At 48.0% G+C, this 17,679-nt stretch overlaps 1 protein-coding gene and 1 non-coding gene across 2 annotated transcripts in view; one reads left to right on the forward strand and one right to left on the reverse strand.

Annotated features, from left to right (window-relative positions):
- Window positions 1-17,679, reverse strand: part of LOC146188093 (transient receptor potential cation channel subfamily M member-like 2) — a 189,103-nt gene that overhangs the window by 79,094 nt on the left and 92,330 nt on the right.
- On the forward strand, window positions 779-850 carry TRNAD-GUC (transfer RNA aspartic acid (anticodon GUC)). The gene has a single exon. It is a non-coding gene; the product is annotated as a tRNA-Asp (tRNA).

Here is a 17,679-nt window from a genome sequence, read left to right on the forward strand (position 1 = left end):
GGCCAATGGCTCTAAGTGCTTTTCTTCGCGAAGTTGTCGCGTCCTTCCAAATAGTGAAGGCGAGATTTTCAAATGAGTATATGTGTACTGTTACGCGAAAACGGCTGTACAAAGATTTATTGGAAACCTTTTTACCTGTGCCTCTTTATCGCGCTGTATATGCTTTGGGTCCGGAGCGGGACGTGTTGAAGAGAGTGAAAAGAATGCCCATCAGATCGTCCGCTAAATCTTTCTTTTTTCAATTGCATACCGGCACTCTTCCGGTGAAGCCCTGGCTGGAAAGCAAAGGCCTTTTCGTGCCTTGGTCTGCTGACTGTTTAATTTGCAAAAAGCTGGAAACCATAGAGCATATTTTCCTTGATTGTCACGATGCGGTTTTTTTGTGGGACGTGCTACAGCGCACTATTAAAAAGGACTTACCAATAACGCCGTTTGGCATACGCTACCTTCCATGCGCCCAGCCAGGAGAAGTGCCCAGTGATTTATTGATGGTCTTGTGTATGCACAGCATATGGAGAACGCGGATGGATGTTCGCCATGAGCATGTTGTCGTACACCCAGCCCATCAGTATTTTGTTGAAAGTGTAATGTACACGCGTGATGTTTTCGGAGGGCAATCCGAACCCCCGGAATGGCTGCCAGTCTTGGACAAGCTCATGTCACCTTATCCATTCTATCACAAGAAACCTGTAAGAAAGTGACTTGTGTTTTTAATTCCATGCGACTTTTCATCGTTCTTTGTAGTTGCCAAGTCGGTAATAAAGAAAAAAAAAAAAAATCCTCGTTAGTACAGTGGCCAGTATCCCCGCCTGTCACGCGGGAGACCGGGGTTCGATTCCCCGACGCGGAGCGTATTTTTTTCTTTTGCCCAAACCTGAGCGCGGATACACAGTGTTTCCAACTGTCCCTTGTTATTTTTGTGCTTACTGCAGTGACGCACTTGAATGCGCGCGTTTCTCCTCACCGCATTGAGAGAAGGGTTAACTGCCTCTCCAGCAGTTCTCCTCGTTAGTATAGTGGCCAGTATCCCCGCCTGTCACGCGGGAGACCAGGGTTCGATTCCTCGACGGGGAGCGTGTTTTTACTTTTGCCAAAATCTGAGCGCGGATACACGGTGTCTCCAACTGTCCCTTATTTTTGTGCTTACTGCAGTGACGCACTTGAATGCGCGCTTTTCTCCTCACCGCATTGAGAGAAGGGTTAACAGCCCCTCTAGCAGTTCTCCTCGTTAGTATAGTTAGTGTCACTGTCACGTACAAGGTTTTTGGTTGACTTATCCTCTGGTCTGCATACACAATTGAAATTACTTTTGAGAATAGTTAATGAGAATGAGTTAGAGGACGTTGGCAATGTGCTCATACCTGAAGGCCAAGCGAATTATACGCACTTTCAAGGTACTTCGCATGCTAAACTTGATCGCATTTACGTACCTGTTGCGGCTGTTCCAATGTGTTTCCGTTACAAGTGTGAGCATGTCATCTTTAGTGACCATTCTTTAGTTATGGTCACATTTGGTAGAAAGGGGAAAACCACCAAATTCAAGTGGGAACTGTGCAAGTTTAATGATAAATTATTAGATCATGAAACGTTTGTTAATCAAGTAGAATAACGTATTACAAACCTATTACTGGGCAATGTGTGTGACTTTGTGCAAGCTTGGGAATTGTTTAAGTGTGGCATTAAAGTAGCCGCAATAAACAGAGCAAGTGTCTTGCTGTTTAAGGAAAGAGAACGCGAAAAATATCTGCGTGGCGAACTAGACTATATGCTAAGCATAGAAAGCATCGATCCGGGAAAATTTAAAAAAGAAATAAAAGAAACAAAGAGCAAACTGGAAGTGATCGATGAAGACAGGTATCGCGGTGCCATTATAAGGGCGCGGGTCGAGAGGCTGTGGTGGGGGGAAACGCCCACTAAGCGGGTGCTCAGTGATGAGAAGCGGCAAGCGGTGAACAAAGAGATAAACAAAATTTATTACCAAAATGAAGTTACTAGTGAAAGGCACTAGTAGAACGAGCCTTTTTCGAATTTTACAGAGACTTGCTTAGCCAGAAGCCAAAGGATCTTGATTGCTTTCCCAAGAGCTTTTTACCACTCATGGATGAATGAATGAATGAAAACTTTATTTCCACCGAAAAGGAGCCCTTCATCTCCCGCCCCCGGCACGCAGGCCGGGTAGCGGGTCAGGAGGGCCCCGCAGGCTGAGGTCAGGTGAGGTTACAAGCACTCTTCACGGCCTCAGCCGCCAGGCGGGTCGCGTGCCGCTGAACGGTGGGATCTCCGCTCCGCAGCCAAACCTCCCAGGCTTCTCTACTATCAATGTTAATGCCGGCGCCTGGGGAATCGGCGCATTGCCATATTATATGATCTAGCGTGCCTTTTTGTCCGCAATTTTTACATTTAGAATCTTCTTCCTCCCCGGTCTGTGTTAAAAAAACCCAGACAGGGCAGATGTAGTTATCGGCTTGTAATCGCCTCCATATGCGTGCTTCATTGTTAGTGAGAGACCGATCTGGGGGAGGGTATACTTTTCGATCTAATTTGTAAGATTCTGTGATCTCATTGTATGTGATAGCGCAATCTTTAATTCCCTTGCATTCGGGCTGTTCTACCGCTGCCCGGTGGTAGAGATCTCGGGCCAGCAGGTGCGCAGCTTCGTTGCCAGGGACAGATTCGTGTGCTGGTATCCATATGATGGATATGGTTCTAGTAATGGGATTTGTGAGAAGAATCTTTTTGGCCTCCTCTGAGATCCGTCCTTTTGCAAAATTCCAGACAGCCGTTTTGCTGTCGCTGATTATAGTTTTGGCCTGTGTACCAGTGCATGCGAGCGCTATTGCGACCTCTTCAGCTGTACTAATGTCACGGGTGCGTGTTGAGGCCGCAATTTTAGGTGCACCTTCTCCATTTACTACTGCCGAGACAGCTGCTCCATGTCGTCCGCATGATGCGTCTACATAAGCAACTTCATCGACTGCTTTGCGTTTCATCCTCTTAGCGATGGCTTTGGCTCTGTGTTCTCTGCGTTCTTTGTTGTAGTCTGGGTGCATGTTTCGAGGTAAGGGTGGTACCAGTATGTGTTCCCTTATGTTGGGTGGGATAGATGTTTTCATCTGGGTGGGATAGATGTTTTCGCCGCGGAAATTGAAAGTGCCATAGATGAATTGTCTTCATAAGTCACCTGGACCTGACGGGCTTGTATAAGTTATTCAAGGTAGAAATAGCTGTGTGTTTAGAATGGGTGATAACTGAATGTTATGAGAAAGACTTTGTCCCACCATCTTCCCGCAAGTCCCATGTAGTACTGATTCCAAAAACCGAGGGCGCGGCTAGATTGCACGTGTCGAAAACAACCGCCCAATAAGTTTAACAAATGTGGACTATAAAGTATACATGAAGGTCCTAGCCAGAAGATTGCAGAATGTCATTACAACACGCAGCGGTAAGACGCCCGACTACTGTGCCGGAGTTCCCGGGATCGAATCCCGGCCTCGGCGGCTGCGTTTCGATGGATGCGAAACGAAGTGGCGTCCGTGTGCTGTGCGACGTCAGCGCACGTTAAAGATCCCCAGGTGGTCGAAATTACTCCGTAGCCCTCCACTACGCCCCCCCCCCCCCTCATCTTCCTCTCTATCTACTTTCACTCCCACCTTCATCCCTTCCCTTATGGCGCGGTTCAGGTGTCCACAGAGCAAGTGTGACAGATACTGCGCCTTTCCCTTCCTATGAACCAACCAACCAACCCTTGTAGGACCTCATCAGACGTGCGGAATTAAAGGCAGGACTATATTCACCAATATTCACGTGGCGAAAAGCGTATTGGAATGTTGCGATGTCATGCAAGATCACGTAGTAATGTTACAACTGGACCTGCATAAGTCCTTTGATCGAGTTGGTCATGATATCTTGTATGCACTTTTGGAGCATGTAAATGTCGGGAGTGTAATCACAAATGGTGTTAAAAGGGTTTACAAAGACTGCGTTGCAAAATTAGTCATAAATAGTAAATTGAGTGAATGCATACCGGTGCTATCTTCTGTTCGACAAGGGTGTCCATTGTCATCCCTTCTCTTTGCCTTATACTTGGAACCTTTCTGTTTAAGGCTTCTCTCCAGCCAAGCTATTACAGGGTACACATTTTTCAATGTTGCAGTTAAGGTCCTAACCTACACTGACGACATCGCAGTGTTTTGTGCGGACCAAGACAGCGTAAAGGAAGTTGCCAAAGAAGCTGTGGAGTACTGTAAGGCTACTGGCAGTGCAATTAACTAGACTAAATGTTTAGGTTTCTGGTATGGAGACTGGGAACACACACCGGAATACTTTTGTAACATCAGACGGACGATAACACCGGGCAAATACCTTGGTGTGCCACTTGATCAGCACAAGAACACGAAAGAGTACTGGGAGGAAGAAACGCAGCGAATTAAAAATCAAACGAACAATTGGGGAGGACACAACTTTTCTATGTTTTCTAGAGCTGCTGTGTGTAACGTATTTTTGGTTGCCAAGATATTTTATGTTCTTCAAGCTCTATCGATGACAAGAGCGTCTGTATAGACACTTCACCGTGTATTTGCAACGTTTATATGGGCATCCACATGGGAACGCACGACACGGGGCAATCTGTTTCACGCAGTTCAGAATGGGGGCCTTGGGTTGACGCATCTATTTCTCAAGCAAATTGTGACTAGATTTTCTTTTCTGCGTGAGCCAAGTGACACCTTTCTAAGGACTGTAATCCAAGTGAGATTACATGAGTCACTGCCTCATTACGTCGTATCTGCTTTTTCAAAACCGGTGGCAGTAAGCCCCTTTTTGCGGGAAGTTGTTTTATCTTTTCGTATCCTTAAGGCAAGGTTCTCAACTGAATATCTGTCAATTGTGCCGCGGAAGAAGTTGTATAAGGATCTGCGAGATGTGTTTTTGGCAGTGCCAGTGTACCGCGCTGTGTATAATGTAGGGTCTGAGCGTGACGTTTTGAAAAGGGTAAAGCGTATGCCTGTCAGAGCTGGTGCAAAATCATTCTTTTCTCAATTGCATTCCGGCACTCTTGCAGTCAAACCATGGCTGCAGAACAAAGGGCTCTTTGTACCTTGGTCTATCAACTGCATTATTTGCAGAAAACCCGAGACCATTGAACACATCTTCTTGGAGTGCCATGACTCAGTTTTCCTCTGGAATATCTTGAAGCGAACTTCAAAAAAGGAATTGCCAATAACGCCATTCGGTATCCGATATCTGCCATGCGCCGACCCTGAAGGAGTGCCGAATGACATGCTGATGCTATTATGTATGCATAGCGTATGGAAAACGCGTATGAATGTCAGGCATGAGCGAACCGTTGTACACCCCGCTCGACACTGCTTCATCGAGAGCGTGGTATACCTGAGAGAAATTCTGCGTGCACAAGATAATTCTCCGGAGTGGCTACCTGTACTGGACCAGCTGGCTTCAGTAAAGCACTTTTAAATCGAGCGCTTTAGGCAGAACGTGCCTAGTGCTTTTAGCATTCCTTTTGTTCTGCTTTGTTGTTGTGTATTCAGGATTCTACTGCCTGCCGCCGAGGCGAACGGAAGTGCCATCATGTGCTCCGACGGAGCGGTAACAGCGGCCCAGCTGGGCCGCGGAAACAGGATTGCGGACTTACCGGACCAGGATTATCAAGTCATTTTGCCTCAACTGCCATCAGGTCGGAATGTTTTAAATACTGTTTTTCTGCATGCTGATGTGATATGTCGGCCGTATTGCGTGGAAGACTTCCGCGATGCGTTGGATAGTCTGGATATGCTCCCCGAGGGTATTGCCTTGGGGGCGTACCCGATGAATCACGTCTGGGCGCTTACATTCAAGAGCGGAGACGGGATGAAGAAAATGTTGGCCCTGCGTGATTTCAAGGTGAAGGAACGACGATGCGTCTTTATCGACCCAATGAACCAGGACGTGAGGCTGAAGTTGCACTGGCTTGTCTACGGTGTCCATGACGACGACGTGCGATCTGCCCTGGCACCTTTTGGGAAGGTAACGGACATTTCGAAAGAAAGGTTGCGTGTCAGTGGCGTTGCGGACAAAGCATCAACGGCAAGAGTAATTGGGCTCAAGCTGAAATCCGGTGTTTCAGTGGACGACCTCCCGCACCAGCTCCGCGTAGCAGGCGAGTTGGCTCTGGTTGTAGTGCCGGGCAGAGCTCCGCTTTGTCTCCGGTGCCGGACTGCGGGGCACATTAGACGCGAGTGTCGTGTTCCTCGTTGCACCCGATGCAGGCGCTTTGGTCATCGAGAGGACAGGTGCGTTAAAACTTACGCGAGTGTTACTGGACCACCGCAACAAGAGGACGCTTCAGACCTCATTATGGATGAAGCCGACGCCGAGGAAGGGGCGAAAGGGAAGCTAGAAGTATCCACGCGATGCCCTAACGCATCTTCCGAAAATTCTGAAGGCTCCACGCAGGCCGCGAGCCGCGACACGAAAAGCCAGTCACTTGCTACACAAGTAAAGACGCCTTCGGAGGCTGCTGAGAAGTCCTCCGAGAGCACCTTGTCGGAGGGCCAGCCAGACGAACACACCCAGGACGGCATGCAGTCACCTGAAGTTACGAAGGCTGCGTCTAGTAGTGACCGAAGAGCAGCGTCAGCCGCAGGCAATGGAAGTCAGCGGCAGCCGATGTAATTAACTGTGAACTCAAAAAGAACGCACGGGGACAGCGTGGGAGCAGGAGACGGCCTTGACTACACTAACAACGAGGGACCGCCCCCCAAAGCCGTCATGCCACGGCGACCTAGCTTCAGACCGAAGCCAAACATCTCCCTCGACCGGAATACGGTCGGGACACCGCCCTCGTAGCAAAGAGCGATTGTGAAGTTTGTGCATAAGGAACTGGACAAGCCCTTCAAGGTGCTTCGACCGAGAAGCAAGGCCTCTTCGCAGTGGCTACGGGCTCAACCAAAAAAGCAAGTGCACATGCTCAACTGCTTCCCAGACTGCCGTGGTAAGCGCTGTGCGGTCCTTTTGTTTTACAATTAAATGGCAGTAAACCTCCAGTCTGCGTTACGTGTAGCCACCTTAAACGTTCGCGGAATGACAGCGAGGCGGCGGCAATATCAAGTTAGTCGGCCATTTCTTGAAAACGAATTGGACTTGGTCGCTATACAAGAAACGAAGGTAGAAAGCGAAGAACAAACGGACCGCATGGTGCAACCATTCAGAGATAGGCACAATGTATATGTGTGTCATGCGGTTGGCAATTCGGCAGGATGTGTTATTTTTATTCGCAATAGTCTGGGCATTGTCTAGGAGGCAGTCACAGTGTGCCCTTCTGGACGCCTGATTGTTGTTGACTTTTCCTTCTCTAATTTGAAATGGCGTATGATATGCGTCTATGCACCTAATAAGGAAGGGGGGCGTAGGTTGTTCTTCGAGCAGATCGAACAGCATTTGAAGGATGAAAGATGTGTTGTTCTGGTGGGTGACTTCAATTGTGTATGTATGCCTGAAGATCGCGTAAAACTTCAGCCTGTGAAGGACCCCAGCGCACACTTATTAAGGACGTTAACCACAGAGTATCATCTAGAAGATGTTGGTTGGCTTCTGTCACCTAATGGACAATGCCAGTACACCCATTTCCAAAGAGAAAGCCATGCGAGGCTAGATCGTGCATACATTTCCCTAGAACTCGCGCCTCTGTGCCGAAGTTATGAAGTTAAGCACGTGTCTTTTACAGATCACAGCCTAGTAGTTTTTTGCATAGGAGCAAAGGAAAATAAATCTAAATTTAACTGGGAGCTTTGGAAATTTAATTCTAAACTTTTAGATGATGAGAGCTATGTGAACGAAGTAAAGGAAATGTTCAACGCACTGTTTGCGACCAAATGAGGGGACTGGATGATTGAGTGGGAAAATTTTAAGAACAATATAAAAATGAAAGCAATAGAAAGAGCAACCATTTCACAACATGTCAGTAAAGAGAACGAGAAAGATCTGCACCGTCAACTCAACTTGTTGCTGAACCTAGATAGCGGGACGCCTGGATTGTGGTCGAAGCAGATAAAAGAAGTTAAGAATAAACTTGAGCTTATCGATGAAGAAAGACATAGGGGAGCTATTGTGCGAGCACGAGCAGAGCGATTATGGGTTGGCGAGACACCGAACAAGCGCTCACTCGGTGACGAGAAAAGATACGGGGAACAAAACAAAATTCAAAAGATACTGTACCATAACGAAGTTGCAACAGAATGCGAGGTTATCAAAGAAGCGTTTGTAGAGTACTATAGTGAGCTACTTGGGCGGGCTAAGCAAAGGAAAGAACAATTCGAAAGTCAGTTTTTGCAGACCATGCCAGGCTTTAGGATGAAGTTAAAGCCAGGCTTGAGCAACCAATTAGTGTACTTGAAATTGAGCAGGCTATAGAAGAAATAAGCGCTGGAAAATCACCCGGTCCTGACGGATTAGGGGCTGCTTTTTACAAGAAATTCAAATCAGAAGCCAGCAGGGCATTGTATTGCGTAATAAAGGAAGCATACCATGTTAAACAAATGCCGCCATCTTTCAAAGCTTCACATATTGTCTTAATTCCTAAATCAGATGATGCAGTCAAACTTCTATCGGTGGGGTCCTATCGGCCTATAAGCCTCACAAATGTGGATTATAAATTGTTTATGAAAGTTTTAGCAAGGAGGGTGCAAGGTGTCATTAAACAGTTGGTAGGTCCACACCAAACGTGCGGCATTAAGGGCCGCACTATCTGTACGAATGTACACACAGCAAGATGCGTTTTAGAGTGTTGCGATGCAGACGGAAGACATGTAGCAATGATACAGCTTGACTTGTCAAAAGCATTTGACAACGTTTCACATAACGTCCTTTTCACCATTTTAGAGCATGTAAATATCGGAAGTGTTATCGTAGATGGAGTCAAAATGGCATACGCTGGGTGCTCTACCCGTATTATTGTAAATAAAAGTCCTACTGACGCAATAGCCGTGCGATCGTCAGTGAGGCAAGGATGTCCATTGTCCCCTCTTCTATTTGCCTTGTATCTAGAGCCCTTTTGTTTAAGCCTGATTAATAATGAAAGAATCCGTGGATTCAAGCTACAATCATCCGAAGTGAAAGTACTTGCGTACGCGGATGATATAGCCATTTTCTGTGTGAACCGACAAAGCGTAAGTGAGGCAATCGAAGTTGCTGGCGGTTTTTGCAACGCAACTGGCTGCGAGATTAACTGGGAACATTCGGCTGGCTTTTGGCATGGTAACTGGAACGAAAGACCGGAAACGTTTGCAAACATGCGATGGACATCGTTGCCTACGAAGTATCTAGGTATGCCACTTGACAGCTATCAAGATAGCGAACAGTACTGGCGTCAAGAGACAGAAAGGGTCAGGGAAAAGACGCAAGGCTGGCAAGGCCGTAATTTGTCCATGTTTACCCGCGCGACTGTCTGCAATCTTTTCTTGATATCCAAGGTGTGGTTCGTACACCAATTTTTGTTCATGAAACGCACAAATCTGCAAAAAATTCACAGAGTGTTCGCGGTTTTCATTTGGGGGGCAAGTTGGGAACGTACAAGTAGGACGAGTTTGTTTCATTCTGTTTGTAATGGTGGATTAGGCCTGTCTCACCTGTTTCTAAGACAAATTGTGTCGCGATTTATTTTTCTGCGGGACCAGAAAGACTCATTTTTGCGCACAGTAATGCAAGTGCACTTAGGCAATGCCTTACCTGAATTTATTGTTTCATCATGCAATGACGGTGGACGCGCAGTAACTGGGTTTTGGCGAGAAGTTGTACTTCGATTCCAAATCTTAAAGGCTCAATTTTCTCTTGAGTACTTAAGTTCAGTGCAAAGGAAAAAACTGTACAGAGACCTACTGGATACAATGTTGCCAAAACCCAGGTATCGAACAATATACTGTGGAGGCCCAGGAAATGATGTTTTAAAAAGAGTTAAAAAGATGAATATTAAGCCCAGCATTAAAACCTTCTTGTTTAAAATTCATACAGGGACGCTCCCAGTTAAGACTTGGTTAGAGGAAAAGGGAATATTCGTTCCATGGACAACTAACTGTATATTATGCAAGAAACCAGAAACAATAGATCATGTATTTAATGATTGCTGGGATCCAGTCTTCTACTGGGACATCTTGCAAAGGACTCTAAAGAAAGACCTACCAATAACACCATACGGGATCCGTTTTCTACCAATTGAAAACGATGGAGACATTCCTTATGACCTGATCATGGTTCTGGGGCTCCACAGCATATGGAGAACAAGGATGGGTGTTAGGCACGCCGATGTAAGCGTCCGTCCAGTCAGGGAGAATTTCATTGAAAGCATTATGTACTTACGAGATGTTTACCGTATATTGCCAGAACCTCACGACTGGATTGGCGTTCTAGATGAACTTGTTCATTTTAAGAAGTTTTAAGCATTCACGCTAACCACGGAATGGTCACCGTGTTTTATCTGTATATATTTGCAGTGTATTTGTCAAAGCCGGCAATAAAAAAAAAATTGTTGTGTATTCAGAGTGTATGCTGTGTGTATGCCTGTCACGCGGGAGACCGGGGTTCGATTCCCCGACGGGGAGCGTATTTTTTTCTTTTGCCAAAATCTGAGCGCGGATACACGGTGTCGCCAACTGTCCCTTGCTATTTTTGTGCTTACTGCAGTTACGCACTTGAATGCACGCTTTTCTCCTCACCGCATTGAGAGAAGGGTTAACTGCCTCTCTAGCAGTTCTCCTCGTTAGTATAGTGGCCAGTATCCCCGCCTGTCAAGCGGGAGACCGGGGCTCGATTCACCGACGTGGAGCGGATATTTTTCTGTTGCCGAAATCTGAGAGCAGATACACGGTGAGTGTCCCCAACCGTCCCTTGTTATTTTTGTGCTTACTGCAGTGACGCACTTAAATGCGCGCTTTTCTCCTCACCGTATTGAGAGAAGGGTTAACTGCCTCTCTAGCAGTTCTCCTTGTTAGTATAGTCCAGAGCTGGTGCAAAATTATTATTTTTCTATTTATTTATGTTATTTGGAACATACTGCAGGCCTACAGTAGGCCTAAGCAGGAGGGCCAATACATAATATATGCAAAAAGAACAGGATTAGCAAAATTCAAAAATGTTAAATACAAGTTGTAACACAAAATACAACAATAAATACAAGGCTCAGATGCAAAATACAAAAAGTAAACGCAGAAATAAATGGCTCTCAAATTAAATGCTGTGAAGAAAACATTGAGTCAAAAGAATCAGCTCTGGTTAAGAGATCTGCCGGACACCTGTTCCACTCCTCAATGGTGCGTGGAAAAACTGAGTATTTAAAGGCGTTAATCCTAGCACTGTAAGGGGTTAATGATTGTGGATGATGATTTCGTGTTTGGCGCGTAGTGTTAGGTTTAAGGAAGGGGTCTGCATTCATAGAGAGTTTATGGTTTTTTAGTAAGAAAAGTAGTTTCAGTCTTTGAATTTTGCATTTTGCATTTTGCAATTGCATTCCAGCACTCTTCCAGTTAAACCATGGCTGCAGAACAAAAATTATTTGCAGAAAACCGGAGACCATTGAACACATCTTCTTGGAGTGCCATGACTCAGTTTTCCTCTGGGACATCTCGAAGCGAACCTTAAAAAAGGACTTGCCAATAAAGCCATTCGGAATTCGATATCTGCCATGCGCCGACCCTGAAGGAGTGCCGAGTGACATGCTGATGCTATTATGTATGCATAGCGTATGGAAAACGCGTATGGATGTCAGGCATGAGCGAACCGTTGTACACCTCGCTCGACACTACTTCATCAAGAGCGTGGTATACCTGAGAGAAATTCTGCGTGCACAAGATAATTCTCCGGAGTGGCTACCTGTACTGGACCATGCTGGCTTCACTAAAGCCCTTTTAAATCTAGCGCTTTAGGCAGAACGTGCCTAGTGCTTTTAGCATTCCTTTTGTTTTGCTTTGTTGTTGTGTATTCAGAGTGTGGATTCTGCTTCCGGCCACGCCAGTGAACGGACGCAGGATGCAGGGCTCCTCAGGAGCGGCTTCAGCGGCCATGTCAGGCCGCGGTAACAGGATTACTGAACAGGACAATACTTACCAGGTTGTTTTGCCTGCACTGCCAACAGGTCGGTTTCTTTTGAATACCGTTTTTTTGCACGCCGATATCAGGGCCCGCCCGTACCGGGTGGAAGATTTCCGGGATGCGTTAACGCACCACTCGCTAATACCCGATGTTATCGCAATGGGGGCGTATCGGATGAGCCACGTCTGGGCCGTCACTCTCAAGGATGCTGAAGCAGTGACCAAGATTGTGAGTGTAGGTGAGCTTTGTTAAAAACGGTCGCTGCTTGGTGATAGACCCGGCGAACTAGGACGTGCGGCTGAAACTTCACTGGCTGCTACACAACGTGCCAGACGAGGATGTTCGTGCTGCCTTTGCGCCGTACGGAAAGGTATCCGTAGTTACACGGGAGTGCTGGTGAGTTAACGGTATGTTAGAAAAGGGCTCAACTACTAGACTCGTCACGTTGAAGCTGAAAGCTGGCATGAAGCTTGACGACCTGCCGCATCAGTTGAATGTTAGCGGTGAGCTCGCGCTCGTTATTGTGCCAGGCAGACCCCCGTTGTGCTTACTGTCACATCCGCAAAGAGTGCCGGGTTCCTCGCTGCGGAACCTGTCGACGGTTCGGGCATGAAGACAGCCAGTGTGCTCGTACCTACGCTAGCATTGCCGGACCTGGGACCAGCGAAGACTCGTCGGAGTTAATAATGGATGAGGTGGAGGCGGAGGAGGCTGCTGACATTAGAGGTCAGTCAACAAAACAGGACGCGCCATCCATGACTGTTTTAACAAAGCATAAGGTGACGGTGCCCAGTCAAGAGAATCAAACTCGGCAAGCCTTGCAAGATCCCTCACTGGACCATGAAGGCGCGTCAAAGGAAGCATCAGAAGATGTAATCAATTTTTCTGACGCTGAGGAGCTTCTCAGTACTGAGCCTCCCTGTACTGATGCCATGGAGGTTGGGCCGGAGACAGCAGCCTTTATTGCCGCGAAACGTCCACACGAGGAAAGCGTCGAGGGAACTCAGCTGCCAGGCGGTGTTTGTGGTGAGCCGCCGCCGAAAACTTCGGGCATCCGAAGAGCAACGTTAAGACCGAAGCCGAACTTCTCGGCCGACACGCGGCAGGCGGGGAAACCGCCTCCGTAGTTTTTGCGGTGTCCTGAACGATTTGTGGGTCGGCTGTCTACCGACCAGCGTCAGGAACATTCTGCAACCAAGCGGGGCGTGTGGAAAAAAATTACAGACGGTCCTTGGACTTCGTTTGAATGCAGCCCGACGTTCTGCTGGGAGGACAATATATGCACACATATGCCGCTGTTCTTCAGAAGCGGAGGCCACGCAAACATGAAGGTAGGCACCATGCGGGTACGGGCGTCCCTTTCTAACACATGACTATCAAGCTTAATTCGGCGTTACACGTAGCTACTTTGAATGTCAGAGGGCTGGGAGCGAGAAGGCGACAATGCCAGCTCAGTTGTCTCCTTGTGGATAATGATATAGATATAGCAGCTTTGCAAGAGTCAAAGATTGAGAACCAAGAAAGCACTGACCGTATGGTGGCTTCTTTTCAAACAAACTTTTATGTGTGTGTATGCCATTCTGTTGGTGTATCGGGTGGATGCCTTTTATTTATACGTAACACGCTGGGAGTAAGTGTAGAGTTCGTTTTTGCCTGTCCAAGTGGTCGGCTTTTGGTTACTGATTTTACCTACTGTAATTTATTCTGGCGTGTTGTGTGTGTGTATGCTCCCAATTCAGAATGCGAACGTGAATCGTTTTTTGAGTCTATTGAATTGTGGTTGAAGGTCGACAAAATCTTGCTTGTACTTGGCGACTACAACTGTGTGTGCGCAGCTGTGGACCGAGCGGCGAAGTGTAAACCTCGAAGAGACAAGCTCTGAGCTGTTGAATACACTTGTGCATGAATACGGGCTTGAGAATGTTGGTAGTGTGTTCTCCACTGGAAAGCAGCCAGAGTTCACGCACTTTCAGCGAGATAGCCATGCTAGATTGGACTGGGTGTATGCCTCGGTTGATCTTGTTTCCCTATGTACTGCATATGAGGTCAAGCCTGTCTCTTTCAGTGATCATTGTCTCGTGAGTGCAGTGTTCGGTAGGGCAGGAAAGAAATCGCGCTTTAACTGGTACCTATGGCAACCGAATGCCAAACTTCTCGCCGATGAAGAGTTCCTTACGGAAGTTAAGACCGAGTTGGAAAATCGTCTGTCTATGCGACCAGTAAGTTTTGCAGCTGAATGGGACAACTTCAAAGAGTGGGTCAAATTGAAATCCATAGAAAAGAGCAGTAAGGTGCGGCATAAAGAGAAAGAAAAAGAACTGAATGAACAACTTCAGTATTTTTTTAGCATGGAAAGTTGTGTCAGGGCATTTCGCAAGTAAAACACGAGAGATTAAAAGTGAGCTGGAAACAATCGACAGCGAAAGATACACAGCGGCTGTCATACGTGCAAGGGCTGAAAAACTTTGGGCTGGAGAAGTGCCGACAAAGCGAGCGCTAGCAGATGAAAGAAGATACGCCGGCCAGAAAGAAATAAGGTGTATAAGGTATGCCGGCCATATCACTGAAGATGCTAAAGATATTCAGCGTGCGGCAGCAGAGCACTTCGAAGAACTGCTTAGCGTTAAGCTTGAGACTGTAGGCGGCTTTCAAACAGATTTTCTAAGACTGATGCCTGCACTGGATGACAAAAGTAAAGCGCGCCTAGAAACACCGATAACGTTGCAGGAGATAGAATCTGCAATAGATGACCTGACACCTGGGAAAGCCCCTGGGCCCGATGGTCTATGCGCTGTCTTCTTTAAAACGTTTCAGCACTATGCAGCTCAGTTTATGCTCGATGTAATCACGGAAGCTTACGAGCGTAATGCTGTTCCATTGTCTTTCTCTACATCGCACATTGTTCTAATACCCAAGACAGAAGATCCGGAGAAACGAAATTTGATGGGGTCATATCGACCGATTAGCCTCACCAATGTTGACTACAAGGTGTACATGAAGGTTTTAGCCAAGAGACTGCAGAGCGTAATAAAAAAATTGGTTGGGCCTCATCAAACGTGCGGCATCAAGGGTCGACCCATTGCCACGAATATACATGTTGCAAGAACCGTATTAGAATGTGTTGATGCACTCGGTGGTCAGATAGCCATGATGCAATTAGATTTGACCGTGTTTCTCACGAAATTCTTTTTTCCATTTTGGAGCATTCTAACCTTGGTGAAGTCATAGTGGAGGGTGTTAAAATGGCTTATGCGAACTGCACGACCCGTATTATAGTGAATGGTGAACTGACTGACAGCATCGCAGTACGGTCATCGGTAAGACAGGGCTGTCCGCTCTCACCCCTGCTTTTTGCATTGTATTTAGAGCCACTTTGCTTGGCTATCATTGAAAGCGATCGCATTTTAGGATTCAAGCTGCAATCAGCACACGTGAAAATGCTAACATACGCTGATGACATTGCAGTCTTTTGTGCAACCAGAAAGAGCACTTGTGAAGTCACGGGTGTCGTCCAAACATTTTGTGATCAAACCGGATGCAAAATCAATTGGGAGAAAAGCTCTGGGTTTTGGCACGGTGATTGGGACGTGGCACCTGATTTCTTCTGTAAGCTGCGATGGTCTGCTCTCCCAACGCGATATCTAGGCGTGCCTTTAGATTGTTATCGAGATGCCAACGTGCACTGGATGGAAGAAAGATCCAGAGCGAAAGAAAAAGCGAATGCGTGGCAAGGAAGGCAACTCTCAATGTTTTCGCGTGCTTCTATTTGCAATTTTTTTCTTATTTCGAGGCTGTGGTACCTCATAAATGTGATGTGTGTCTCACGAACCTCAATTCAGAAAATTCACCGCGTTTTTGCTGTTTTTATTTGGGCATCCACATGGGGAAAAACCGCCCGGACGAATTTGTTTATTTCTGTTAAAAGGGGCGGGCTTGGCCTTGCACATCTGTTCTTGCGTCAGGTGGTTTCGCGATTTATATTCCTCCGTGATGAAAAAGATACCTTTCTAAGAACGGTGATGCAAGTGCGATTGCAGAGGGTGCTCCCTGAATGGATTGTGTCATGTGAAAACATGCCTGGTACTATGACTGGCTACCTGCGCGAGGTTGTTTTTTCGTGCAAGTTGCTGGAAGTGCGGTTTTCTTTTGATTACCTTTTCAATGTGTGGGCGGTTCCTCTGCCCGAGGGATGCGCACGACAAACACAGTGGGCCGTATGATAAACATCTTTAATCTCACGTTAAGCGCGGGCGTCGTCGAGGCTGTCCGGGGTCGTCGTCCGGGTGGCTGCGGGTCGTTCCGGGAGTAAAGCAGGAGCTACGAGCCAGGGACCAAGAAGCCAGAGACCAAGAGAGGGCGAGACGGCGGCGCGTGCTTTCTTTTACAGCCCCCTCGCGCGGGACCGGTTATCCCCGCGCGAGCGGGGAAAGGGAAACAGGCACGCGCGCAGGGAGCATTGGGAAGTGGCGCGGCCTTCGAATGCGCGGCGCGCCACGAGCCCCACATCTTCCCCCCCCCCCTCCTCAGCGTCCGACCCGGGCTCCGCCAACAGCCGGGCCATGTCCATGTCCGAGCCCGGGTCGGCGTAAAATATGAAGGCTTGTCGCCTGGCTCTGGCGGGATGCCATCTCAGCTGGTCCGTGGGACGGGAGAAGCAGCAGGCATGGCGGGACTGTTCCGGCTGGTCCCTCTCCGGCAGCGGCCACATCCTCGGGGTCACAGCGCAGCTGGGCTCGGCCACGGATACGACTGGCAGCGGCCCTGAGCTGCTGCTCTACATCGTTGACCCCTTTCGACGTGGCGCCGTGCTGGATGCACATTGCAGCAGGCGTTTCCGCCACGGGCACACCTGGCTTCCTGAGGCCCGTACTCCAGGCCTGGGCAGCGGGCTTCAATCCAACTCGTTGAAGACGGCCAGCATGGCCGCTCTGGTAACAATAATGGGCCACAAACTAGGGGGGTACCCCCTGTTTAAGTGGCCCCTCCTTGAACCAAGCGCTGGGTGCGGTTTCCCGCACCCGCGACGGTGGTTCGTCTGGCTGCTGCAAAATCTTATCAGAATGTATTCTGGAAGAAGCAAAGACGTTAGACAAAGTAGTGCACTACCTTGGCCTTAGGTTATAGCGTCGGTTGCGAACCGGGTTGCTACCTGCATCGCTTTGAGCTTCCCCCGCTTCGCAGTTATCGTCCTTGCGAAGGTGGTAAGCTTTCAAGTCTGCGACGTGCACCGGACCAGCGGTTTCACCGCTCGCCAACAACCGCAGCTGGTAGGTGAGTGGCGTAGTCCGTGCCGTAACTTCGAACGGTCCAACCCAGTTGTGCGCTAGCGACGCGGCGAAACCACGCGCTGCGTTACTAAGCGGGTGCGTTCTTTTCAGTACCAAGTCGCCCGTGTTGAAAACGACGTGACGACGACCTTTGTTGTACTGATCCGCTTGCTCCATGCGCGCGACATCGAGGTTTTCACGAGCCGCGCGCTGCGCTGCCTCAAGGCGCTCGCGGAGCTTTGCCGCGTACTGTGTAAGCGGAGGGGGCGCGGGCCCCACCGCGTAAAGTAGGGCGTTCTCTAGCGGAAAAGCGATCTCTTTCCCAAAATTCAAGTAA

The sequence above is a fragment of the Amblyomma maculatum genome, chromosome 5 (assembly GCF_055883805.1).
Source record: "Amblyomma maculatum isolate TAMU_Amacu chromosome 5, ASM5588380v1, whole genome shotgun sequence".
NCBI classification, from domain to species: domain Eukaryota; kingdom Metazoa; phylum Arthropoda; class Arachnida; order Ixodida; family Ixodidae; genus Amblyomma; species Amblyomma maculatum.